The following is a 23,643-nucleotide window of genomic DNA, read 5'->3' as shown; positions in this document are numbered from 1 at the left end:
TCCGATGGTAATCTTTCAAGGATTATTGGGATTAATAGATTGCCATATGTATCTTGTAGTTCACCTAATGATTCTAAACCCCGGATGTTTGTCTCAAGCATATCGTAAAATTGACGTAATTCTCGAATATCGTTTGCTGGTGTTGGTAACTTCAATAATGTCTGCATATATGCGGAGGTGATTTTTTGTTTCTGTCCGTAGCGCTCTTTTAATAAACACAATGCCTGACTGTAGTTTGCATTCGTTAACGCGAACCCATCAATAGTTCTTGCAGCATCTCCCTCTAGCAATGACTTCAGGTAACTGAATTTCTGCACGTCTGTTAAACTGTAATTGTTGTGCACTGATGATTCAAATGAGTCCCAAAATGTCTGATACGTCAAGAGATCACCACTAAATGTCGGCATGGAAATTGTTGGCAACTTGTGATGAAATGAATTAGACAGCGGTATGCAGGTTCTGTCTCTAATGTAGTCCATCTGCTCGCCGTGATTGCTGGATGATGGTTCTGTTCGTGACGAGTGGTTGATATTGTCTCTGTCTACGTCTCTTACGGAATCTGATAAAACCTGGAATTTCTTATATTTCTGTAGTTGACGTTTTACACGAATGTTGTACATAGCGGTTTCCTTCACCTCTACTGCTGTATTTTCTGTATCAATCTTGTTTAAAATGTCTGCATCAGTACTCGCCAAAGAAAGCATAATGTTTTCGATTGTTTTTATGAGAAGTTGAACATCTTCTATATTATTTTCTCTAATTGCATCTTCGATTTCCTGCAAATGTTCTGCTATAGTAGCTCTGTGGCCCTCTCTCACTGCTTGTAGTTTATGAAGATTCATGGTGGTTTCGGTTCACGGCACCATAAAATGTGAGGACATGATCGTGAATAAAACTAGGCGTTGTGTACGGTTCGTTTCCTTTATTCAAACTGAATGTTTACATACATAGGAAATGACGTTGCGTTGAAAACATAAGTAAACAATTCGCGCAAAAGCGACGTTACGTGACGTCGCGCCAAATCTACAACAAAGTATTTGACCTAGTGTCATGAAACTTTTCAGGAATGTTGAGCAGCATGTGTAGTTGTGCACCTCGGTAATTTTGTGTGGATATATTTGGTATTTTAAGAGTTATTGCTCTTGACTTAGTAAAAATTTGCAATCGCACATATCTCAAAAAGTATTTGACTTTACAGGAATGTTGCTCAGCATGTGTAGCTGTGCACCTGGGGTTTCGCTTGTGGAGTTATTTTGTTTTGTTAGAGTTATTGCCCTTGACTTAGTAAATACAGTAAACTTCACTAATAGCGAACATGGATATGGCGAACTTCCGATTATAAGGAACAATTTATTTTGGCCTGAATAATGCCCTTCTTTATTTAATAATTATCGCTTATAGCGAACTCATTTCTTAGTCCCAATTTAGTTAAATGTACAGAAAATTACACTTTTATAACGAACTCCAAAATATCGGCTTACCGTAAATAGATACTGCATTTTCAACTTTCCTTTTCATTGACATGGATTAAAACTCGGCGAATGTACTGTTTATTATTGTATGTACTTCAATACATCTATTAAAATGAATTTGTATAGCAGTACGTACTTGTTTTCTATTTAGGATATTTTTTTAGAATGAGTTATTGTCACCATGATAAAATGGTTATTTCTTTTATTCTATTATTTCTTTTCTTTAATAGTTTTGCTCGAGTAAAATAATTATGATCATTTATAATCGGTTTTCAAGATAATCACGCATGCTAGCAAGCATACTCCTTTGAAAACTACAAAGTACGATTGATTGAAAAGAAAAGAAATATATATCATTCATTAGTAAAAAAGTCACCCTTTAAAATATAATAGAAGATATTCAATATAAAAGGATGGAAAAAGTCAAAAATCTTGTTGATTCTTATTCATGGAAAGAAAACAAAAAGCACTGAGTTTAGAAACAAAATATGATATTTTATGAGAGAAGGAGTAAAACTAAAACTGAAATAGCAAAAGGATTTTCAAAATTTCAAAAAGTACGCTCTCGGATATAATGTGTCTAAAATGGAAATAAATGACTATTTTTTTCTTAACCAAATGCTCTTCAAAATGGCGGACGATGATAAACATTCAGTTTGTTTATATGTAAATCTGTTTGCTATAAAAATTCCTGATACAAGGAACTAATTCGCTATATGCTTACAAGGAACTCTGGATATAAGGAACAGATTTTGAATGTCCCGATGAGTTCGTTATAAGCTGAGTTTACTGTATTTGCAATTTTCAACTTGTTTCACATGTAGCTCAAAAAGTATTTGACCTAGAGTAATGAAACTTTACAGGAATGTTGATCAGCATGTGTAGTTGTGCACCTGGTTATTTTCATGTGAATAATTATGTTTAGTATTTTTTTTTTTAGTTATTGCCCTTTACTTTGTAAAGATTTACGATTTTCAACTTGTGTCACACGTAACTAAAAAAGTATTTGATCTAGTGTCATGAAACTTTACATGAATGTTGCTCAGTATGTAAAGTTGTGCACCTGGGGTTTTACTTGTGGATTTATTCTGTTTTTGTCAGATTTATTGCCCCTGACTTAGTGAAAACTGTTCCATTATGTTGTGTTATTCGTTCCTCGAGTGCTTGAGTTAGAATCAACCAACTTTACAGGAATAATGATCAACATCACTGTGAAGCTATGCACCTTGGGTTTTGCATGTGGATTTTTTCCGTTTTGTTAGAGTTATTGCGCTTGACTTAGTATAAATTTGCAATTCTGAACTTGTTCATGCATAATTAAAAAAATATTTGACCTGTAGGTCTGAATTCTTGTTAATATATTGCTTGATGTATTATCACCAAACTTGTTATATTTGAAAAAAAAAACACTTTATGATTGATATGATTATAATTATATACCTGATGAACACTTAAATAAAGTCAAAATGTTGTATTTTAGATAAAAAACAACACCCATATTTTTGACTATTATTATTTATAAGGTCCTTACCTGTTTAACTGGAGGGGACTTAAAGTAAACCCTCCATGTGTCTGTACAAACACAGAGGTACTGGTACTTGTACAACACAGAGGTACCGGTACTTGTACAAAACACAGAAGTACTTGTGTGACTAGGAGAACAATATGTAACTGTACATTTTCTTTGATCCTATTCATTTTGTTTTTACGTTTATGTCTTTTTTTAGGACTTGTGTGACTAAAATTATCAAAAGAAAAGTCATACCAGTACCATTTTGTAAGTACATCTGTCTGTCCATCTGCTTTCCTGTTCGTCCATAAAATTTGGTCCCTTGATGTAGCAGAAAGTACTGAAAATGTTTTATGAAATGTAAAATATGGGAAGATCACAGTCTGGAGATTATGCATGTCTTTTTCGCTCACCTGAGCTGCCACAGGATGAGCTCTTAGGATCTTTCAATGTCCGTTGTCTGTCCACATTTTAGTTCATTAACACTAGTGGTCACAAATTTATGTCAATTGTCATCACACTAGTTCACCAGTATAAGAAGCAGTGTCATGCACTTGAACTAGATCTCTAGGCCAAAGGTCAAGGTCACACATAGAAGTCATTGAAGAACGCTTGTCTGGTGCAAAACTTCTACATGCATAGAGGGATAATTCCACTTGGTACAAATGTTCACCGTTGTAAGGTCAGGCAAAAAATTCAGGTCCCTTGTGCTAAGGCCAAGGTCAGACATAGGGGTCAAATTTCAGATAAAAATATGAAGATGTGAATAGGGACCATAATTTAGTCATCATTTATTGAGGGATTGTAACACAAATGGTCATTATCATGGCTACTGCCATGGCACTTGTATTTTAGGTCAATTTATGCAAAGTAAAGTCACTAAAGATGATGAAATATCTGGATTTTTTAGGAGCATATCATATGTTCATCACCATTATAAGTATTGTATTGCTTTATACATGATCAAGTTCAAAGGTCAAGGTCATACTAAAAGCTAATTCCTATGCATATCTATAATGCCCACATGTCTATCAAAGGCTTTTTAACGGGCATATTTTGCGACAATGTTGCCCTTGTTCATTCTAAGTTCAAGGGCCTTAGACTTTTAAATGTTAACACAAACCATTTTAAGCTCGACTTTTTTTGAAAAATAAAAATGTAGAGGTATTGTTACAGTCATGTCAGTGCTGCCAAAAAGTTTTAATTTCTTTTATCTGTTCAAAAGATATACAGCAGACACAAAATTTTGAAATTGATACAAAATTGACTGTGACCTTGACCTGAGAAAGGTCAAACCTGCGCTCTGTACATCGTCTCATGATGGTTAACATTTCTGCCAAGTACATGTAGTTTAAATTTACTTCATCCGATTCAAAAGATAAAGATCGGACACAAAACCAGTTAACCCATTACTGCATGAGCATTTTGTGAAAAATGGCTGTTTTCATTGAAAAGTCTCCCGTTACAAGTTCCAACTGCTATAAAACTGTGAAAACTGCTTCAATACTTATCAAACTTGGCACAAATGTTGACTGGACTATTGACTTTGTAACAACATTCTCAGTCTTAAATTTCCTGTTACCATGGCAACGAGGGGACATCTCAAAATTGCCAAAAATCACTATTTTGCGTTGATTTTTTTCCATCAAAATTTATTTCAAAGTGCTGCAACTTCTCAATGGATTGAGATAGAGTCAAAGGCTTTTCAGTGTTGGTTACATGTATGGATCTGGGGTCATTTTTAGCCTCTCACAAGTCCAAAATTTGTTTGGCGATGAGGGGGACTACCGCCCCCAATCAACCCCCCACAAACAGAAGGGGGCACTTTTTGAAACAACATTTCTCAAACAAAAACACGTGTTGGGGGCCTAAATAATGCATTTTTTCACCATTTGAGACAACAGAAGGGGGGGGGGTGAAAAAGGCGTTAAAAGGCGTGTAAATCTTGTAACAACAAGGTGCATAATATTCTAGGCAGAAACTTGTTTTGGCGTATAAAAATGGGAATGTGGAAGTTCTTGTTGTATGACTGAATTAAAGATGGGGGTATCGTAAAAAGTGTTAATGTGCGTGGAACAAATATCTTTTTAATTCTAAAACATAAAATAGGGGACTCAATCATTTTTGCCATTTTTGGAATTCCACAATGGATTGGCACAAGTAGAATGAAATAGATTAGGTAGAATTAAAAAGAATTGAATAACTTACTAAACAAAATATTTCAGTTTCAACAAAGCACAAAAGCGAAAAAGAAAACAAAAGCAGAGAAAGGAGTTCAAGGAAAGGTAAGTGCATTCACATATGAGTAAAAGTGGTTTAATATCAGGGCTTTTTAGTGTGACTTTTTTTTTTGAAAAATAAGAAATAGAGGGAGGTATTGACGTTACAGTCATGACGGCATTGACATTGCTGTCCGCAAACTTAAACCTTGACCATAACTTTTTATATGCCGGAAAGAATTTCAGGCATATTATGTCATACCCCCTGGCGTCTGTCCATCTGTCCGTCCGTCCATTAGCAATTTGGTTTCTAGAACATAACTTAATTTCTATTTGGCCAACAATATTCAAACTTCATAGGATGATTGTCCATATTGGGTAGAAGACCCTTATTGTCCCCCGCCTTTTTGAAGAAAAAAGGGGGATATAGAAATAGGCTCCGTCTGTCCGTCCGTCCTTCCGTCCGTCTGTCGGAGCAAACATTTTGGGTTTAGGGGCTATATAACAGTTAAGAGAACAAAAGAGAATAATAGGTTCATTCGTGATCAAAGTGTTTATGGGCTAGTAGCCCTTAAGAAAACAAAGAAAATAACAAAGAAAATAGCCCCTAAGCCCAAAATGTTGGAACGTGTAATAACTTGGCACAAATGTTTGTTATAATAAGACAATGTGTCAATTGCGCAGCAACCAGACCAAGGTCCAGGGTCAAGGGTCCAGGGTCAAGGTCGTTCTTGGTCATTCAAGGTCAACATTGTCTATTTGAGGGTATATTTCGACACTGTCAGGTCCATAACTTTCTTATCTATGAAGGGATTTTTATGCCACCGCAGCATCTGCGATGCGGTGTCATAATATAGCGATTCACCTGTGTGTGTGTGTGTTTGTTTGTTTGTGTGTTATATAGATTATATAGTGAACTTAAAAAATCTTCTTGTGAATAACCACTATTCCAATTTCAACCAAACTTGGCAGGATTGATCCTTGGGTGAAGGGCTTCCAAAGTTGTTCAAAGAATTTAATTCCATGCAGAAATCTGGTTGCCATGGCAACCAAAAGGAATTATAAGAATAAATTTAAAAAATCTTCTTGTAAAGACCCAAAAGGCCTAGAGCTTAGATATTTTGCATAAGGCATTGTCTGGTAGACCTCTACCAAGATTGTTCAAATTATAGCCCTGGGGTCAAAATCGGCCCCGCCCCGGGGTCATTGATTTCACTATATGTACATATAGTAAAAACTTAAAATACCTTCTTGTAAGACCCAAAAGGCCTAGAGCTTAGATATTTTGCATAAGGCATTGTCTGATAGACCTCTACCCAGATTGTTCAAATTAAAGCCCTCGGGTCAAAATTGGCCCGCCCCGGGGGTTACTGATTTTTCTCATATTTACATAGTAAAAACTTATAGTAAAAACTTTAAAAAAATTTCTTCTAGCAATTGACAAATGCTAGAGGTTAGATATTTTGCATGAAACATTGTGAAGTGAACCTCTAGCAAGATTATTCAAATAATAGCCCTGGGGTCAAAATTGCCCCTGCCCCGGGGTCATTGATTTTCAATATATACATATAGTAAAAAGTAAAAAAATCTTATTGTCTGAAGGTACAAGGCTTAGAGCTTTAATATTTGTTAAATGATATCATCTATAGGTACTCTACGCAAAGATGTTCAAATTTTGCCTCTAGTGTCAAAATTAAAAGTGAACTTTGATATCAGCTTGACCTAGATTTTTGACAAAGTGTATTACATGTTGTCCTTTGATGCAGTCATGAAATTTAGGCTGTGTGAAATCAGGACCTTCACACACCAAATTCACTAGATCAAGTGCATTGATATATTCCTACTCTGATCTTTTATTGAGTTAACAATAGATTTAACCACTAATCTGAATAATAAGAATTAGATATGCATTATGGACAATCTTCAATTGTATAGAAAACAAATAAAATCTGTTCCTACACTATATTTAGTATATTGTATTAATGCGGGTGGCATAGGCATTTTTCTCAAATGCAATCTTGGTTTGTAATACTTGCACAATTTTTCCACAATAATAAGACGATGTGTCATGCGCAAAAACTGGTCACCTACCTCAAGGTCAAGGTCCACACTTGGAGGTCACAGATTAACATAGTCTGTTAAAGGGTATATTTTATGTCGGTCCATAACTTTTTCATAGATCAAAGGATTTTGAAATACTTGGCACAAATAGTCACTATAATAAGAGGAAATGTGTCATGCGCAACACCTGCATCCCTACCTCCAAGGTCAAGGGAAGGTCACACTTAGAGGTCAAAATTAACATAGTCTGTTATAGGATAATATTTTACATCGCGATCTAGAAACTTATTCATAGTTCATTGGATTTTGAAATAACTTGGACAAATAGTCACATAATAAGACAATATTTTATAGTAGAACACCTGCACCCTACCATCAAAGGTCAAGTCACACTTAGAGGTCAAAGGTTAATACAGTCTGTTATATGGTATATTTTGTGTCCCATCCATAACTTCTTCATAGATTAAGGAATTTTGAAAATACTTGGCACAAATAGTCACAATGATAAGATGATATGTCATGCATAACATCGTGTCCTTACCTCAAAGGTCAAGGTCACACTTAGAGGTCAAATATTTACATAGTTTGTGAAGGGGATATTTTGTGTCCAGCCCATAACTTTTTCATAAATCAAGGGATTTTAAAAATACATTGCACAAATAATCACAATAATAAGACGATATGTCAGGCGCAAAACTTGGGTCCCTACCTCCAAGGTCACACTTAGAGGTCAAAGATTAGCATAGTCTGTTATAAAGTATATTTTGTGTCCGATCTATTACTTCTTCATAGTTCAAGGGATTTTGAAAATACTTGGCTAAAATAGCTACAATAATAAGATGATATGTCATGCACAACACCTGCATCCCGGGGGACGTTGGTAACTCTGTTACAAATTCTTGTTGATTTTGGGGTCACAAGGTCACTTTTACATGAAAACTGAAAACAGTTTCCGGAGCATAACTTTAGTTTCATTTGGCCCACAATATTCAAACTTCATAGGATGAGTGTCCATATCAAAGGTCAAGGTCACTATTACCTTAAAACTGAAAACAATTTCCGAAGCATAACTTATGAACCATTTGGCCCAAAATATTCAAACTTCACAGGATGATTGTCCATATTGGGTAGAAAATTCTTATTGATTTTGGGATCACAAGCTCAAAGGTCAAGTTCACTATTACTGTCACAATAGGGACTACGATGGGATACCAGGCCGACCACAATTGCTATCTAAAACACACCAAAATTCAGCAGAAATTTCCTTTTTTTTACAAGAAGATGAATTTATAAATGAAAAATATTATATAGAAAATCACTGGGGCGAAAAACAAAACTATCAACGATCTCAGTCTATTTCTCCCCGTAAAGTTTCTGTCATGATGTTTCAATAAAGTGGTGGCGTTGTCGCGAACAAAATTCGTCACAATGGCGGGCGTCTTGTATAAAATCTTACAAAGCGTAAACTGTACTTCCTACAGTGTGGCACAGTTGATAGACCTGACAAGGGCATGCGTCACTTTAGCCATGGACATACTGTGGAGGGCCCGTGTTCATCTTCGGGTGTGTCCTCAAAATAAAAGTCTTGTACAAGCTGTAATTTTATGACAAATATAAATTTGTCTGTACCCGTCATAATAGTGACCTGTATACGGTCCAGTGGCATTGCAATATATCACTTAAAATTTAGTCATTATATAGCAAACTACTGAGTACTGAAGCGGGAAAACGATTGTGCAAAAAACAGAAAAATCGATTTGCACGAAATAAAGCTGGGACGGCGGGAAGAAAGTTATGTAAAATACAAGGCCCCGTTATTCAAATACAGACATATACATAATCTGGTTCACTAAAACAAAATGTACTTTCTTATTTACTGAAAGGATTTTGGAAAATAAACGGCACTTGTTTAAATGAGGACAATGGACAATTTATGCAAACCATAAAAATACTCTAAATAAAAAATTCAATCCGCAAAACGTCTAAATTAAACAAAAGATGATGCAAGTCTCACATCAATGAATATAGAGTAAAAATGAGGTTCGGCCGTGAAAATATAATGGCACGATTTTACAAGTACTTTTCACTTTGTGACACTTAACGCCCTCCGCTTTAAATAAGAAAATTGATAAAATTTTCTTTAAATACAACAAAGTGAAACGACAAATTGCAAAAATGTAAGTAGAATACTACACCATATTTTATAAACAACCATAAATACTAAAACTACACTTCTAACATGTATAACCTGCTTTTAAATAATCTGTTCTATGGTTTTGTCTACCTGGGGATTGCTCTAATCCTCATCCTGTATGGCTGCAAAACAGGACCATCTCATTATTCCTAGAGTTACTTACTTGCCTTGTTAAGATACAAAAAGCGCTGGTGAATCCTCTAGAACTAAATTCCTTACCAACAAGTATCTGTGAAATTTAGAAATTGCGCAAACAATACCAAGGCACTCCTTCTCTATTACAGAATACTTCTGTTCTCTTGGAACAACTTTCTAACTGGATAAGCTACTGGAAATTTTCTCCTCACGCTTGGTTTCTTTGAAAGTAAATACAGATCCTAATCCACAATCAGAAAGCATCAACTCTGAGAATAAATATATATGTTTCTAAATCTGGTAATTTCCAAAAAATGGGCGGACACGGTCAAAACTAGCCTTAAGAAGTCTTAAAAAGCCTTTTCTGACTTTCAACCCCATTCAATACGATTTGGTTGAAAAGACTTTTTTGTCAAATCGGTCAACGGAAACAGGCAATGGGCGGCAAAGTTAGGGATGAACTTCCGGTACCAAAGACACAAACCCCTAAAAATTGCCGGACTCCCTCGCTTAAGTCGTGGTCTCTCGGTCTCACTGAATTGCCTTGACCTTACTGAGAACAGGTTCAATGGACTTACTACCTCCTATCATATGAACCTAAACATTCCAATTTTTCAAAACATATGAAACACTTGGACGGTCTAGCAGTAAGCCTAGACTTCTCTTAAATTGTGGTAAATAACTCATTACAATGCATTGATATGCCTCTGGCACATGTGACTGTAATAGACCAAAATATCATCTATAAAACGGGATGGGTAATAACTTTTGCAGACAGACTTTGCAAGACAAGTTAAACATAAGAGGGATTTTTGCAGAACAAGTTAAAATAAAGAAGGAATTTTAGACTTTGCCAGACAATATAGATTATATACGGGGATGTTTAATCCCTTGTCAACTGGTCAAAAAGGTGTGGAATGGGCAATTACATTGAAGTAATGCCATTTAGAAAGTATAGATTAATTTGCGCAAAACTTTATTTAAATTAAAAAAAAATATAGTTTTAATTTGACTGTTTTTTTTTTTAATTTATGCTTTCATAAAAAAAATAAGAATATAAATAAAAAAAATAATAATTGCATGAGACAGTATATAATGATTATAACAAACAAACAAATAATAAATTTTTGAGGTGAACTATTGGAAAAATCTGTAAATTGTGGCAGAAAATTAATGTTGAATTTTTGCAGAACAAGTTAAAATAAGAAGGATTTTGGCAGACAAGTTAGATATAGAACAAAATATGAAATGATGGGGATTATAAGGTAAGAAATCTGTATTTTGCAGACACAATTAAATGTTGAATTTTGCAGACAAGTTAGATATAGAAGCAAAATATGAAAATGAAATAGGGGATTATAAGGTAAAAATCTGTATTTTGCAGACAGAATTTAATGTTAAATTTTGCAAGACAAGTTAAAATAAGAAGGATTTTGCAGACAAGTTAGATATAGAAAAAATATGAAATTTGAGGTGACTATTGGAAAAATCTGTATTTTGCAGACACAATTAATGTTTGAATTTTGGCAGACAAAGTTTAGATATAGAACAAAAATATAAAATGATAGGCGGGATTATAAGGTAAAATCTGTATTTGCAGGACAGAATTCAAGGTTGATTTTTGGCAGACAAGTTAAAATAAAAAGGATTTTGCAGACAAGTTAGATATAGAACAAAATATGAAATGATAGGGGATTTATAAGGTAAAAAAATCTGTTATTTTGGCAGACACAATTTAATTTTGAAAATTTTGCAAGACAAGTTAGATATAGAACAAAATATAAAATGATAGAGGATTATAAGGTAAAAGCTGTATTTTGCAGACAGAAATTAAAAAATTTAAGGTTGAATTTTGCAGACAAGTTTAAAATAAGAAGGATTTTGCAGACAAGTTTGAATATAGAACAAAATATAAAATGATAAGGGGATTATAAGGGCAAAATCTGTATTTGCAGACAGCATTAAGGTTGATTTTTTGCAGACGAAGTTAAATATAAGAAGGATTTGCAGAACAAACGTTAGATTATAGAACAATAATATGAAATTTTGAGGTGACTATTGGAAAAATCTGTATTTTGCAGACACAATTAATGTTGAATTTTTGCAGACAAAGTTTGATTATAGAACTAAATATAAAATGATAGGGGATATATAAGGGGTAAAATCTGTTATTTTTGCAGGACCAGAATTAAGGTTGAATTTTGGCAGGAACAAGTTAGTTTAAATAAAGAAACAAAATATGAAATTTGAAGGGTGACTATTGAAAAATCTGTATTTTGCCAGACACAAATTAATGTTGAATTTTGCAGACAAGTTAGATATACTGAACAAAATATAAAAAATGATAGGGGAATTAATAAAGGTAAAATCTGTATTTTGCAGACACAATTAATGTTAAATTTTTGCAGAACAAGTTTAGATATAAGAACAAAATATAAAATGATAGGGGATTATTATTGTAAAATCTGTATTTTGCAGACAGAATTCAAGGTTGAATTTTGCAGAACAAGTTAAAAATAAGAAAGGATTATGGCAGACAAGTTAGATATAGAAACAAATAATATGAAAGTGATAGGGAATTTTAAGGTAAAATCTGTATTTTTGCAGAACAAGAAATTAAGGTTGAATTTTTGCAGACAAGTTAAAATAAGAAGGATTTTTGCACAAAGTTTACATATAGAACAGGAATATAAAATGATGGGGGGAATATTAGAAAAATCTGTATTTTGCAGACCAGAAATAAAAAAAAATATTGAATTTATTATTAATAATAAAATTATTTTCTTTACTTAATTTTTTCAAAGCTTTTTTTTCAATCTTAACTTTATTTATTAGCAATAGTTTTTCAAATTGAATATACAACATGTACATGGTATTGACACTTTGAAATAACAATAAACACTGGTACAGATCATTATTGCCTAAATTTATTACTAATTGGTTCACACCTTTTAATCATTGAATGTTCAATTACAATCACACAGGACAAATGGTCATACCAAGAACTGAAAAGGCTATTAAATGGATAAAGAATATTAATAGTAGATATACAGAACCAACAATTAATTTAAAGTAAAGAAAATAATTATTGAATAATAATAAATTCAACATTAAATCTGTCTGCAAAAAATACAGAATTTTTCTGTTTTTATATCTAAATTATCTGCAAATTCTTCTTAATTTTAACTTGTCTACAACATTCAACATTAATTCTGTCTGCGAAAATACAGATTTTTTCTAATATTCCCCCATCATTTTATATTTTTTGTTCTAAATCTAACTTGTCCTGCAAAATCCTTCTTATTTTAACTTGTCTGCAAACATTCAACATTTATTTCTGTCTGCAAATACTGATTTTTCTAATATTCCCCCATCATTTTAATATTCTGTTTTATATCTAAATTGTCTGCAAATTCCTTCTTAAATTCTAACTTGTCTGCAACATTCAACATTATTTCTGTCTGCGAAATACTGATTTTTCAAATAATTCCCTTTCATTTTATATTTTGTTCTCAATGCTAACTTGTCTGCAAAATCCTTCTTATTTTAAACTTGTCTGCAAAATTCAACATTATTTCTGTCTGCGAAATACTGATTTTTTTCAAATAATTCCCTTTCATTTTATATTCTGTTCTATATCTAAACTTGTCTGCAAAATCCTTCTTATTTTAACTTGTCTGCAAAATTCAACATTTATTTCTGTCTGCGAAAATACTGATTTTTCAAATAATTCCCTTTCATTTTATATTTTGTTCTAAATCTAACTTGTCTGCAAAATCCTTCTTATTTTAACTTGTCTGCAAAATTCAACATTATTTCTGTCTGCGAAATACTGATTTTTCTTATTTTCCCCTTTCATTTTATATTCTGTTCTATATCTAACTTGTCTGCAAAATTCAACATTAATTCTGTCTGCGAAATACAGATTTTTCTAATATTCCCCCATCATTTTATATTCTGTTCTATATCTAACTTGTCTGCACAATCCTTCTTATTTTAACTTGTCTACAAAATTTACATTAATAATCTGTCTGCAAAATACAGATTTTTCTAATATTCCCCTATTATTTTTTATTCTGTTCTATATCTAACTTGTCTGCATAATCCTTCTTATTCTAATTTGTCTGCAAAATTCAACATTAAATTCTGTCTTCGAAATACAGATTTTCCTTATGTCCACCTTTTCATTTTATATTTTGTTCTATATCTAACTTGTCTGCAAAAGCCTTCTTACTTTAACTTGTCTGTCAAATTCAAGAATATTTCTGTCTACGAAATACTGATTTTCTTTATGTTTCCCCTTTCATTTTATATTCTGTTCTATATCTAACTTGTCTGCAAAAGCCTTCTTATTTTAACTTGTCTGCAAAATTCAACATAAATTCTTTCTGCAAAATACAGATTTTTTCTCATATCCCCCCCCCTATCATTTTATATTCTGTTTCTATATCTAACTTGTCTGCAAAATCCTTCTTATTTTTAACTTGTCTGCAAAATTCAACATTATTTCTGTCTGCGAAATACTGATTTTTCAAATAATTCCCTTTCATTTTATATTCTGTTCTATATCTAACTTGTCTGCAAAGTCCTTCTTATTTTAACTTGTCTGCAAAATTCAACATTATTTCTGGCTGCGAAAAAACTGATTTTTCTAACATTCCCCTTACATTTTATATTCTGTTCTATATCTAACTTGTCTGCAAAATCCTTCTTATTTTAACTTGTCTGCAAAATCCTTCTTAGTTTAACTTTGTCTGCAAAATTCAACCTCTATTCTGTCTATACTTTATGTATTAACTTAAAAAAAAGTTATTAGTCCCCTACCGGTTTAACCGGAGGGGACTTTAGGTTTACCCTCCGTCCGTCTGTCCGTCTGTCTGTCTGTCCGTCTGTCTGTCCGTCTGTCTGTCTGTCTGTCAGTCTGTCAGTCCGTCAGTCCGTCCGTCCACAAAACTGGATCCCGCGATAACGCAAAAAGTACTGAAAATATTTTTATGAAACTTGATATATGGATAGATGGCAGTATGGAGATTATGCACGTCTTTTTTTTTTTCTTCCTATGTTGAAAATTCTGGTTGCTATGGCAACAAATAGTCTGAAAATATGGCAAATTTAACACATAAACTGGATCCAGTGATAACTCAAAAAGTACTGAAAATATTTTTATGAAACTTGAAATATGGGTAGATGGCAGTCTGGAGATTATGCACATCTTTTTCTTTTCTTCCTATGTTGAAAATTCTGGTTGCTATGGCAACAAATAGCCTGAATTTCAAGATTTTTGATTTAAATTTTTCAGCTTTTTCACTATATGTTCTTTATTTTCTTAAGGTGTTTACTTCAAACTTTAAATATATAAGTTTCTGGTCATCAACCACATCATATGTGACAAGGTTTATAACTCTAGCACAAAAAATATCAGTATTACCTCCCTTGAACTTAGATTTTTAGGGGAAAAAATGTTGTCTTTTTTAAATAACTTCTTTATTTCCTAATGTATCTACTTCAAACTTCATATATATGTTTCTTATTATCACTCGACATTTTTGAGAAGGTTAAATACTCTAGCAAGACTATTTCCAGAATTATGTCCCCTTTGAACTTAGATTTTTTTCGAGAAATTGGTATTTTCACTCCAACTTCTTCATTCCTTATAGGATTTACTTTAAAATCCCACATCGTAATAATATGACAAGGTTGTATAAACATAATTTCCTTACTAAGCATGGAAACTTAACACATTACTGTGATATAGACAAACTTATTTTATTATGTTTTGTGGTTGATATTTTCAAATACAGACTTCATCCTCAAATTCATTATAAATGGCAATACACAGGAGTGTATGACAATTAAAGAACTTTTTGAGGGACCGGTAGGGGACTACTGTATTGCCCGCAATACTATCAAATGCTTGTTTAATATTGTTTGTTTGTTATAATAATTATATTCTGTCTCATGCAATTACTTAGTGCTTTTTTTAAATTATATTCTTATATTTTTTTATAAAAGCATAAATTATTCTTAAAAAAATCATCATTAAAACTATTTTTCAAATAATAAATAAAGTTTTGCAAATAATTATAGATCTTTCTAGATGGTATTATATCAATATAATTGCCCATTCACACCTTTTGACAAGGGATTAAACACCCCCTATATAATCTATATTGTCTGCAAAATCTAAATTCCTTCTTTATTTTACTTGTCTGCAAAATCCCTCTATGTTTAACTTGTCTGCAAAGTCGTCTGCAAAGTATACCGTCCCCTATAAAACTATCTGAGTGACCTAGATCTTTCAAAACCTTTCTCATCAGTCTACAGAACGTTGCAGGGGCATTGACTAAACCAAAGGGCATTTTCCGGAATTGAAAAAGTCCCGACGGGGTTTCAAATGCGGTCAAAGGTTTTGCATTGTCAGACAAAGGAATTTGCCAGTATCCTTTACTAAGGTCAATTTTCGAAAAATACCTGTATTTTGATAATTTCGAAAATATCTGTTCCATATTGGGCATCGGTTCCGCATCAAATACCGTGCATTTATTGATCTGTCTAAAATCAATACAGAACCTAATCGTGTTATCCTTTTTCCTGATAAGGACAATTGAACTAGAAAACGGAGCATTAGAAGGTTCGATAACTCCCAACTCTAGCATTTTATCAACTTCTTCCTTTACTATCTGCTGTGAGTGAAAAGGAATAGGATAACCCTTAGTCCTTACCGATTCTGACGTAGTCAACTTAATATCATGCTGAACTAATGACGTATTTCCGGGTATATCTGTTAAAACATCTGAAAATTTCTTTAACAAGGTTGCAATCTTAGTCTTACAATCTGTTTGTAAGTCAGGATTGACCTGAACATCTTTATATGTCTATGAACCTTTCTTCAATGGACATAACAATATGTCACTATCATCTTGGTAACTTGTTTCTAAACTATCATCTTCCTCCAATCTATCATACCCATTTTCCGCTTCTACAACAGCTGCACTTACCTTTGCCAATGCACCTCGTTCTGGTTCGAAATTTCTTTCAACATACTCCTTCAGCATATTGGCATGGAAAGTTTTAATCTTATTGTTACCTATGTCTATCCGATAATCTAATTTGTCCACGACCTCGGAAACTACAAATGGACCTTTCCATTGTAACAACAACTTATTGCGTTTTGTAGGTATAAGAACCAGTACTTTACTTCCCTTCTTAAAAGTTCTATCTCTAGCTTTCCTGTTGTAATACTTTCTATATCTAATACTGCTCTTCTCTAACTCCTGCTGTGCTATCTTACATGTACTTTCTAGTCTTTCTTGCAAATCAACTACATACTGATAAGTTGTCTTAACTTCGTCATTCTCTGTTTTTCCTGACCATAACTCTCTCAAAATGGTAATTGGACCTCTTATACTACGTACATATAACAATTCAAATGGCGAGAATCCTAAACTCTCTTGTCGAACTTCCCGATACGCAAACAACATAGCATTCAAATACTTATCCCAATCTGTAGGTCTTTCACTACACATCCGTTTCAACATCTGCTTTAAACTACCATTAAATTTCTCCACTAAACCATTACACATCGGATGATATGGTGTAGTTGTTAACTGTCTAAGAGACAGCAACCTACTAACCTCATTCATAATCTGTGAAGTAAATTGTGATCCACAATCTGTAAGCATTTCCTCTGGAACACCTAATCTACTATACATGTCAACTAATGCTTCGGCTACTCTTTCAGTCTCTATACTAGGCAATGCAATTGCTTCAGGATATCTGGTAGCATAGTCTACCATGGTCAAAATATATCGGTTCTTCCTATCAGTCATAGGTTCGATCGGACCAACAATGTCAACGGCAACTCTCTTAAAAGGAGTATCAATCAAAGGCATCTTACCTAAAGTTACCTTACTTATTCTACCTTTAGAAATAGTACGTTGACAAATATCACAAGACTGACAATATCGTCTAACCTCTACAAGAACACCTGGCCAATAAAACTCCCCTAAGACTCTATCACTTGTCTTCCTAATACCAAGATGTCCTGCCAAAAGCGAGTCATGCGCTACTTTTAACACAGTCTCCCTAAGATCCTTAGGAACTACTAACTGCCTACTTACGTCACCATTTCCTGCCGTAAACTCTATAAACAACATCTTATTCCTGATCTGAAACTTCACTTGCCCTTTACCTCTACAGTTTCTAACAGTACCTTCCTCTGCTTTCTTTCTACATCCATCTAATGTACTATCTGCCTGCTGCTTCTCTACAAACTCTACATTAGTGATGTCTAAAATCTGTGAAGGAACTTTAAGTATTCTATGAGCTTTAACTTTACTCTGCGATCTTGTTTCTACTGCTGAAGCTAACTTACCAAAATTTGGTTCTACAGCACCCTCTATGTTACCAATAATTACATCATTTGTAGGATTATCTACACATAGTGCTTCTACAGTACCCCTGTAATACGGACAATCAAGATCAATTAACGCCATGTCTAATCTGTGCTCACTACCATCAATGTACTTACATCGTCTGGACTTCCCTAACAATTGATTTGCATTTACCAAATTCCTTCGTACTATGACACATGTACACCCAGTATCTCTCATTGCAACTATAGCTTTACCATAACATATACCTCTTGTTGTCGGACATGAATTTATAGTAACTGTTCCCACGTCTTCAAAATCCCCAAGTTCTATCAAACTACTACCACTATCTGATCTCGGCATCGAAATTTTCGAATCTGCATCTCTATTTCTTCCTCTACTCCTACCTCTATAACCTCCTCGCCTTCTATTACCCTGATAACTATTATCATTCTTACTTGGATTTTTCATTGAGTTCGGTTCTATGTCTTCCGCTGCGTTAGCTTTATTTGTAGCCTTATTTCTACAGAAAAATGCTGTATGCCCTAAACGACCACAATATGTGCATTTATAACCTTCATACTGCTGAGATGCTCTACCTCTATTTACCAGTCTATCGTTACCTCTTTGCATAGGATAACTACTACCTTGATTTCTATCTACAGGTCTACTCGGCAGTGCATAAGGCTTAGCTCTTTCTTTAATTCCATGATTCACTACATACTTCGGACCTCCTCTAGTCTTGACAAACAAATCTTCATCTTCCGCTACTTCACGGGCTGAAAACAACTTCTTACTACTAAGGTTCTGATATAGTTCTCTATTGCAGATATCTAAAAATTGATCCCTTACTATGAAGTCTAACAACTTTTCATAAGTTTTCTCCACCTTACTCAATCTTAGCCAACCATCTAAGTATCTAGAAATTCTAGCTAGGAACATAACAAAAGTCTCATTTTCACGGGGCCTTTCAGTCCTAAACTTCTTCTTATACCCATCATCAGTCAACTCAAACTGCCTTAACAAAGCATCTTTCAGCTTATCATTATCTGTCCTATTTTCTAATGGAAGCCTATCAAATACCTCCCTAGCAGTACCTTTTAACAGAAACGGTAAGTTTAGTGACCACATTTCATGTTCCCAATTCTGAGCAGACGCATAAGTTTCATAAACATTCAAATACGCATCCATAGAATCAATCTTTTCGTCAAATGGAGTCATCTTAATCTTAACCTTACCTACACTCTTCTTACCTAACATATCTAACTCTATCTTCATCTTATGTTCTGTATCTAACTTCCTAATTTCTGCTTCCTCCTTCTCTCTTTCTAACTGACGAGCATAATCTAACTTCTCCTTTGCAACCCTAGCCTCATTACTTAACTTCTCTTTTTCCATTTCTATCTCTATTTCTAACTTCCTAGTTTCGGCTTCTTCCTTCTCTCTTTCTAACTGACGAACATAATCTAACTTCTCTTTCTCATTACTTAACTTCTCTTTTGCTAACCTAGCTTCTAATTCTAACCTATCCTTCTCAGCTTCTAAACGTTCCTTCTCAGCTTCAAAACGTTCCTTCTCAGCTTCTAACCTACTATGTCTTTCTTCACGCTCCCTTGCTTGCTCCTCTTTAACAAAGTTTCTCAAAGCCTCATCTGTATACCCTAACTCCTGACCTACCTTCATCAACTCATTTACACTAGTCATCTTGAACTTATTATGTATATTTCCTACACTGTAACACTACTACAACAACAACTTAGGATACAAGTAAAATCTTACCGTGAGGTAGAACAATGATATCAAAGTATCATTAAAGGGTAACACTACAACCCTTAAACACAAAACGCTATATTCACTAAGTGCAATCACGGTGCACTATATTACTACACTTCAGTGTAACACCATATAATTAAACGCATTCATCACTCTAGCGCTATAATTAAAATGTACCTTCACTGTACACAGTACTAAAATAAACAATGTATCATATATTCTAAACACTATACCTCACCACTACAAACACTAAGTTTCAAACTCATCTAAGTATCTCACTAAGGTTGTATAATAATAATCTTAAGTGTACAGTAGACAGTAGGCAATAATTAAAACTGTTCAAAATACTTTAAACTTCAAAGTCCAAACTACGACCCAAACTCAATGTCGCGTAGCACTTTTACCCCACAGTGCAAAAATATAAAAGGTATATGGCCAGTTTCAATATACTACAGCCACAAAGTAAACACAAAGTAAAATTGTAAATGACACAATAAATTAAATGTTCACCTAGATAACAGACACAGTTTCTTTATCTAAAAAAACGTACACAAGGCGGGTAGTACCTTAAATTGCAGAGTGTATGTGTGTATATGTGTACTTCCGGTGTTTTACCGAAAGGTCACTTTCAGATTACAAAACTGGTGGTCTCATCATAAAGTGACACCTAAAAGGAGGAAAATGGAATGAACTCACCCTAAACGTCCACTGTCGGGTCTGTGTGGCTGTTATAACCTCTCAGCTGGATAGCTGTCACACACACAAGTCCGTTTCATTTGTCACGGTATCAATCTGAAACTGTTAAGAAATTATAATCACACTAAATATAAAAAAAAATAATTAAAAGTGATACAAAATTCAACTACCTTTAAGTAAATTAAATTTAACTTTTAATTGTAAATAAAACTTTTTACTTAAAATAAAACCAAAGTTTCTAGTGTTAGCTATAAAACCTAGCTGCAGTAAAATGAGTGTGGTTTGTTTCAAATAACAACTCTAGTCAACCGGTATCCAATCACGTCGAGGTCACCAAATGTCACAATAGGGACTACGATGGGATACCAGGCCGACCACAATTGCTATCTAAAACAACCAACAACTCAGAACAGAAAATATATACAAATTTATTTACAAGAAATGAATATTTATAAATGAAAAATGATTATATATGAAAAGTCACTGCGCAAACAAACACTATCAACGTATCTCAGTCTATTTCTCCCGTAAAGTTTCTGTCATGATGTTTCAATAAAGTGGTGGCGTTGTTGAACAAAATTCGTCACAATGGCGGGCGTCTTGTATAAAATCTTATCAAGCGTAACTGTACTTCCTACAGTGTTGGCACAGTTGATAGGATCCTGAACAAGGGCATGCGTCACCCTTTAGCCATGGACATACGTGTGGAGGGCCCGTGTCATCTTCGGGTGTGTCCTCAAATAAGAAGCTTGTACAAGCTGTAATTTTATGACAAATATAATTTGTCTGTCACCGTCATATAGTGACCTGTATAACGTCCAGTGCATTGCAATATATCACTTAAAATTTAGTCATTATATAGCAAACTACTGAGTACTGAGCGGGAAAACGGATTGTGCAAAACATGAAAAATCGATTTGCACGAAATAAAGCTGGGACGGCGGGAGAATAGTTATGTAAAATAAAGGCCCGTCCTTCAAATACAGACATAATACATATATCTGGTTCATAAAACAAAAATGTAACTTTCTTATTACTGAAAGGATTTTTGTGAAATAAACGGCACGATGTTTAAATTGAGACATGGAAATTTATGCAAACCATAAAAATAATAATTTCACCCGAAAACTCTAAATTAAACAAAAGATGATGCAATCTCACATCAATGAATATAGAGTAAAAATGAGGTTCGGCGTGAAAATATAATGCACGATTTTACAAACGTACTTTCACTTTGTGACAATTACCTTAAAACTGAAAACAGTTTCTGGAGCATAACTTAAGTTCCATTTGGCCCACGATATTCAAACTTCATAGGATGATTGTCAGTATTGGGTAAAATACTCCTATTGATTTTGGAATCACAAGGTCAAAGGTCAAGGTCACTATAACCTTAAAATTGAAAACAGTTTCCACTCAAAAACTTAAGTATTAATCAACCTACAGCTGTAAAATTTTCTAGGATGATCAGCCAACTCCAAAACATGACCCCTTTTGATTTAGGGTCATAAGGTCGAAGGTCAGGGTCACAATGATCTTTACACTGAAAATTGTGATTTCTGGAGCATAACATAAGTTCCAATTGGCCCACAGTGTTCAAACTTCATAGGATGATTGTCAATATTAACTTGAAAACCCCTATTAATTTTGGGGTCACAAAGTCAAAGGTCAAAATCATTATTACCTTAAAACAGAAACAGTTTCTGCTCAATCACTTAAGTATTAATCTACCTACAACTGTAAGATTTTATAGGATGAACAGCCATGTCCAGTACATGACCCCTATTGATTTTAGGGTCATAAGGTCAAAGGTCAGTGACACAATGATCTTTACACAGAAAATTGTGCTTTCTGGAGCATAACACAAGTGCCATTTGGCTTACAGTGTTCAAACTTCATCGGATGATTGCCTATATTGAATAAAGATCCATATCTATATTGGGGTCACAAGATCAAAGGTCAATGTCAAATGACCTTAATATTGATAACACTTTTACAACTGTTAAACTTCATAGGATGATCATGTATATTGAGTACATGAAGTATATGCACTAAAAAAATGTGCTTCATCCTTACTAAAAAAAACACTTTCGGGCATAAAATGCTCCGCCTAGCGGTGCTCTTGTTAAGTTCTTGTATTGTCTTCATACTTGGCCACAACAACTCTTTGGACAAGACCTTCAAGTAGACCAGATAACCTTGACTTTCATTCATAAATTACCTTGACCTTCAAGTTCAAATATCTAATTTTTGCTTGTTTTTTTTGCTGTTAGTGGCTATAGTTATGTTATTTTCTAATTGATTGTCTTCAAACTTTTACATAATAATAATTAAGGATAGACCTTAAAGTTTATCAGACAGACCTTGACCTTCACTCATGAATGTCCTAGACCTTGATGGTCAAATTGATCTTGACTCATGTATGACCTTGAACTTGGAAGTCAAATTATTTTATTGCAATGATTACCGCTATAATTGGCTGTAACTTAGTAGTTAATCAATGGATTATTGTTATACTTGGACAAAACAACATTTTTGGACAAAATCTATTCAAAGGTTGAACTGACCTTGAACCTGAGCTTTAAATGACCTTGACCTCAAGGTCAGAGTAATGAAATTTGTTTAAGTTGTCATAATTTTGTTATTTATGTATGGATTGATTCATATGTGGTCAAAACAACAATAAAATGTCACCACAGAGATTTGTGGAATGAGTTAGATATGACCTCGACCTTTAAATGACCTTGACATTCAAACAGCACTGGCTTAATTGGTTTTTAATCTAAAAGTATTTATAATCAATGATGTAGGAGGACAAGAAAAAATTAACAGTGCCAAGAAAGAATATGAGCTGCTTCTTAAATATCCCTTTTGTTTTTTTCATTTTTCAGCAAGCGGCACCAAGGCCTTACAGTTGCCATCAGAAGAGCAATCTGAAGTAAAGAGTGTGACTGTATGCCTAGATGTCATTATATTCCACACACTACATGTATATTGGTTGCATTTTTGCATTTTCACATATTTCCTTTTTTACACTGTCACATATTTGTCTTCAGCTTGTACAAATAAGCAATTGTGCACATCAAAAGCAAAAGAGGGTAACATATAATTTAAAAAAACAAGTATGTGTTTGGTTAACACAAATGCCCCGGGCCCAGATTCTTGTCAGTAACAAATTTTCAAAGAAGATTTACCCATTCACTCAGTTATG

The 23,643-nt window shown here is 33.8% G+C and overlaps 1 long non-coding RNA gene across 1 annotated transcript in view; it reads left to right on the top strand.

The window, feature by feature from the left end:
* Nucleotides 1-23,357, top strand: part of LOC132752823 (uncharacterized) — a 39,180-nt gene extending 15,823 nt beyond the window's left edge. Inside the window, exons 3-4 of the long non-coding RNA XR_009628862.1 lie at nt 5,208-5,267; nt 23,324-23,357. This is a non-coding gene — a long non-coding RNA (uncharacterized LOC132752823). The remainder of the gene's footprint in view (nt 1-5,207; nt 5,268-23,323) is intronic.
* The last annotated feature ends 286 nt before the right edge of the window (nt 23,358-23,643 follow it).

This window comes from Ruditapes philippinarum, unplaced genomic scaffold (assembly GCF_026571515.1).
Source record: "Ruditapes philippinarum isolate M1 unplaced genomic scaffold, ASM2657151v2 ctg4978_1_1_1_1, whole genome shotgun sequence".
NCBI classification, from domain to species: domain Eukaryota; kingdom Metazoa; phylum Mollusca; class Bivalvia; order Venerida; family Veneridae; genus Ruditapes; species Ruditapes philippinarum.
The sequence above is the reverse complement of the archived record's forward strand: the minus strand, read 5'-3'. Positions and strand labels throughout refer to the sequence as shown.